This window comes from Seriola lalandi, unplaced genomic scaffold, assembly GCF_002814215.2.
Source record: "Seriola lalandi dorsalis isolate HSWRI2012SDOR001 ecotype SW California unplaced genomic scaffold, Sedor1 jcf7180002054266, whole genome shotgun sequence".
In the NCBI taxonomy this organism is placed as follows: domain Eukaryota; kingdom Metazoa; phylum Chordata; class Actinopteri; order Carangiformes; family Carangidae; genus Seriola; species Seriola lalandi.
The window spans coordinates 351,477-357,476 of NW_019524819.1; positions in this window are offsets into that span (position 1 = coordinate 351,477).

Consider the following 6,000-nt stretch of genomic DNA (forward strand, 5'->3'; position numbering starts at 1 on the left):
ACGTTTGGCTGGAAAACTAAGCAAAACAGCCAAGTGCAGTCAGAATAGCCAAGCAGCAGCCGGGGTGCTGGCTGTGATTCCCCATTTGTTGCTGCTTCAAATGCCTGTCAGCTCACTTCTGTTCTGCTTACTTGCTCTGAGATGTAAACTCTTGAACATTCAATGAACAGTAGACACTCTCCTTATACTGGCTGCCTAAACCTGATCAACCCTCCCACATTGACTCTGTCTTCCATAACAATTTCCAGCTGAGTTGAATCTCCCAGGACCTCTGCACTTGAAACAAGCTGTTAATGGCCCCACACACATTACAGGGCACACACTCAACCTGATTATTACGAATCTTCCATTACAAAACCTGAAGTGGGAGGATGGTCCGATCACAAACCTGTGTCCAGAGTGTTTAATCTCCACACTTGAATCTTTATGTCTCATTATCACACTGATAAATATAACATTATACCAATACTCAGCCCCTTCAACCTTGCTCATAGAGATGTTAAGGGCATGACTACAGGGACGCCCATAATTGTCTGTCAATTAGCCAGTCCTACATTTTGGAACAGACTAAAATATCTCACCTACTAGTGGACACTCAGGGTTCCTAGCAAATTAATCCAAAGCACTTTGGTGACTCCATGACTTTTTTCTGTATTGTTGCCATGAGGCTGACATTTGTGATTTTGAGTGAAATGTCCTAACTTATATTGAGTTAGGGTTAGGGATGGATTACCATGAAATATGCTAAAGAAATTCATCAGGTCAACATTTCAGTTAGTCCAATACTTTGATTCATGACTAAATACCTCTAAAATCTATGAAATTCCTATTAGCATCACTTGCATTTTAGTATGCTAATAGTCTAAACTAAATGGTGAATGGTAGATTTAATACCTGCTAAGCATTAGCCTGTCGTGAGCATGTTAGCATGCCGACTTCAGAATTTAGCACCACTGTACCTTAAAACAGCCTCACACAGCCACAAGCATGTCTGTAGACTCTTAGTCTTTTTAATTAGACTCTATCCCTCACACTTTCTCTCTGTTTCACCATCCTTCAAAAATCCTTTTTCATGAAGCCCACCTCAGAAACACGAGTGTCTGCCAGCGACACAGACCGACCACCGATCTCCTTTGGAAAACCACTCTGGTTTCCCATAATTAATTTTGACAGGGCAGCTGAACATGGCCACCATGACTCCAGTAATAATTAACAACTTATGCAGATCACAGAGCTCAGTTCACTGCTGTTACAAAAACTAGCTAAGGACAGCTTTATTCACTACAGAACACAAGCAATTATAAGTGTTACCATCTATTCCATCCCCCTTTGCATTTTAACATATGCAGCTTTGCTTCATAAGCTGATGAAGTCAAAGTTATATTCTCTTCATCTTCTTCTGAAACACTGCTTTGTGGCCACAGATTTCCCCATAACTGCTGACCAGCGTTGCAGGGAAAACATGTCTACTTTTACAGTAACAAGCAGACCAGAGAAAATCTCTAACAAATTAATAAAGGGCAACACATGTCCAGAGTTCAAAGTCCATAGTTAGAGATGTATTCTTTAGAAGAAGTAAAGAAAAAGTCATTATAAGTTTATTAAAAGTAGTATCCATTACTTTTCTGTGCTCCTTTGTGTATTCTACACTCAAACCTTTGGTGCCAAAAATCATCACCATTAAAAACAGAAACCTTTAAAATGTTCACTTGAAATACGTTGTTGCATTTGCACTTTTATAATTGTCTTTGGCTAAGCTGAAAGTGTGTAAAACAAAAAGCAAGGTCACAGCTGATGTCAGGCCTGAACCATCTGATTCCACCATTTTGTTGTACCATCCAGTCTTCCCTTCACTCATCCATTCTGTTCTATCTGTTTGTTAAAACTTCGTCATCCTTCCTCAGGAAACTTACATTCTCTAATAGAGGAAACAAGACAAATGTCCCTGAATAGATTACATTAAAAAGCTGTTCTCTGTTCCACAGGAACAGATGGAAAGGCTTTAAAGGAAAGTTTGATTTATGAGTTTGTGAAGTATTGTTTTCCATAACTCAGACTCATCTGTGTTAATTATTGTGTGTGACCTTTCTGATGTAGAGAACTGCAATTTGTCTCTGAAAACTATAGAAAGAAATATGAGACTATAGTTTCACCCCTCTCATTAACAACATTTTGAACCACTTCAGGCAGCAACAGCAGACAAAGCTATTGAATGGTGATAGTTACTGGAATTCATGATTAAGACAAAGCGCCACACATAAAACAACCTGCCTCTAACATCCAGTCCGTTAGATCTGATTCCAGATTTATCCCATGACCTGCTCCAGAGCACCACATTGTTTAGATTTCACTCATCTAACAAAAAGATTTGATCGATGTCTAACACTTTCATGATATAAATTCTTCACATCTTCATGAATATAGCTCCTGCACATTAGTTTGACATCCAAAAGATAAGAACATGTTGAAATATTCAAATCAGCAGTTCTGTTAACCCTCTATAGTCATGAAATACAGACATACTGTGAGGCCCTGCACCAAGCTAGGATTTTGATTGAAGAATAGCCAAGTTTAGATGAAACAGACTTGCTTCTGTTGGCAGAGAAAGTTTATTCCATCTAACTTTTAGTGTGTGTTCACACTCATTTTCCTACTTTTCCTTCATCACATCCAATTACTACCCCTGAACACATTGCACAACTGTAACCAATCCTGTGTGTACCCACAGGTACTCACAGGGGGGCTGCTTTACTATCAGCATTGTGCTAATTAACAGTCCTTCGGCAGCTGGGTGACTGCCGTAAAAAACGAAAAGGAAAATGTGTGTGTGTGTGTGTGTGTGTGTGTATTGTTGCTCCTCCGCCAATATGTGCTTAATATTCTCTCAATTTGGATTTCACTGTTTTCCAGCATAGATTCAAATAAGAAGGAACAAACAGCCCCTTATTAATATGATAATGCTTACTATGTGTGTGATTTTCAGGATGTCAACATGTATTTTCCATTCCAATTTGTGTGTGTGCTGTTTTTTTCCTTTCTTACTTCTATTGTTTGTTTGTTAGTTTGTTTCAGAGAGCTACTGTGTGATTCATTAAGTTTTCCTGGAAACAACTGTTTAGTCACAGTGACAGGATAACCAATGTTCAATTTTATCCTATGCTGAGGTGTCAGTCTATTATTGCAGGGGTGATAAGATACTGTCTGATTGTACTGTTGATGGAAACCATTATCTCCAGGTTACATAAACCTATTTAAGTTGTATAATTAGAGGCTTTTCTCACAACTTTCTTAACTTTTTACTCACTGGCTCACTGGTCAGTTTATAAAATCTCATCAATTCCATGATCTTACATAGAATAAAAAAACTTTTTTTCTTCTGCTTCAGTGTAAAAAAATGTGTTGAACTTTTACTCTTTGATAGTTGCTAAACACCAGTTCTAATTTAAATAATCTAATCAAATCATTTCAACTACAGTAAAAAAATATATAAAATATAAAATGAAATAGTATGTAAAACAGCTCATAGAGGTTGTGAGGTTTAACATCAGGTTTCTAAAATGTGCAAAAGGTATGAGTGTATTGATTTTGAGGAGGTCCTGTAATTTGTTCCAGGAATCGGGTGCACTAAAATCAAAATCAGTCAGTTTGTACCTGAATATTAAAATTGTCTGTGTCCCAACTGAATGAAAACTAGTTGTAAATATGTGCATATACTTGGGTTGGATACAAATTGCTATTTAAAATAGCACACAGTTAGGTTTATATTCAAGTGAATGAATTTCACATCTGGTTGCTGGTGTTAAAGGAATGAATGCTTCTCTAATGCGAATGGTGTGTACGGTTTGTTCATGCCACAGCTTTGCCCCTCATTAAAACAAACCATGCTACTTATTTATCATATATTAGATGCTATGATGTGTGTGTGGAAAAAAAAGAAGTTTGCAATTAGGATGAATTTCCCTTCATTATATGTGAAGACACTGCTGACAGTATGGAAAGGTTTTCTTTCACATGCACCGTGGAAATGAACTGTTTTATACTACATACTCACATCTGAATGCAAGACAGCACATGGTGACGGTTAAATGTTTGACCCTCAGGGAGAGCGACTGTGACAACATCACGTGCATATCCTTCATTCATTGCTCTCTCACCCTCTTGCCACTTGTCTTATGCACTGATGCACAGCTTTCTATTCTCTGTTCTCAATTAGGACTCAGGTATTGGGTTCATGACCTAATTTTCATGCTAAGAGATGAATATCTCCAAGTTATTACTGAGCTGTGTCTTTAGTCTCGAGCTTTGCTTTTAGCTTGGATTACATGTTGCACTTTATGAATACAGGTGTAGTTTTGGGCAGAAGAATGAATGAATTACATTTTCTTTATTTCTTTATGGCTGAACCTGTAGCCATGCAACTAAATCAAGTACCAGAATAAATTACAGAATGGAACAATACTACAAATACACCACATATACACTGCAGTCTTCCTAACCTGTAACCTCAAACTCTATCACTTACTTTAAATTTGCAAGTTCTTTGCTGTAGCATTCTGATGCTAATGACTCTTGGAGCTCTTGTTCCTTCTGTTGGTCCCTGTCCTGAATAAAGAGCTCCTTTGTCTATTTCTAGTGACTCCATCCCAGTGGCTCCATCATACCAGAGCCCCAGCTGATTACCTGTGACTCTGCTGAGAACATTTGATTTATGGCTGTTTTGTTCTTCTTGTTCATGGATACTCTGCTCCATCCCAAAAGTGAGCTATATCAAGAGATTTCTGTTTCATTTAAAGATGCCTCTTTTTATTTTGAATAGGGGTGAATTTACACTTTAAATTAGCAAGACAGACGTTTCAGCCCTCCAAATGTCCTCCATAATATTTCTATCACATACTGATTTGCAATCGAAAAGCAGCTCGTGGAGCATTTTGATGATTAAAGTGGCTTTGAAAGATTTAGGAAGCATATTTTAAGATAAAGAAAATCTAAGCTCAAAGATCCACTTTTCTTGTTAAATTAAGTATTTTTGAAAACATTTAATATTTGTCATGTCTGTACTGTGAGGTATATATACTGAGGTAGATTTATGTGGTCACTTGCATATAGAGTGAAGCCTGTAGAGTAATTCAGTGGTGAATAAGAAATTAAGATCAATGTGTGGAGAAAAGGAGCTCTTTGTTTATATATGCGTTTGTGTGTGTGTGTGTGTGTGTGTGTGTGTGCGTGTGTGTGTGTGTGTGTGTGTGTGCGCTCGACTACCTTTGGCAACTTCTGACTCACTGATCATGTTTCAAGGGTAAAAGTAAAAATGTCTCTCTCTCTCTCTCTTTGTGGCTCTCTAACAGTCTTCTCTTCCTCCTCCTCCTCCTCTCTGTCTTGTATTGGTCTCATAGATGTCTGACCATGACAGCCTGAAGTGTAGATCTGAAGCTCCGCTGCACAAACCTTTTAGCTTTATTAAACTGTCACAGCATCATTCTTCATGCTGCTCACAGACATCAAGGGTTTTAACATGGAGGCTGGGAATGAGAGGAGGCAGCACAGTGGACTCTCTCTCTCTCTCTCTCACTCCCTCTTTTCGTTCACCTTCTCTCCCTTTGTGTGTCATATGATCTCTCTCATGGCCTGTTAAAGGTTATTGCTGGTATTAAACACCATGATGGCATTAAATACCCCATTAAAAATAATTTAATACAAAATGATCAGTTATCAGTTTAAAGTACCGTTCTGGGGCTCTTGAATTAAACTCAATCATCTTTAATCAGCAGAGATTTGTGTTCTTCTTTAACCCTGACTGTGTTTCACAAACTACCAGCCAGACTGAAGATTGCTAAAGACAGAGCACACAAACCCTATGACTAAGGTAGGGCTGGGTACCAAACCTCAACACATTTTTGGTACCGACCAGAAACATGTCTGTGACACAAAACTGCTAAAGCATAACTTATTTTCCCATGTGCTTGGGTTAAATGTACCACACATCAAATCAGCATCTGTAGT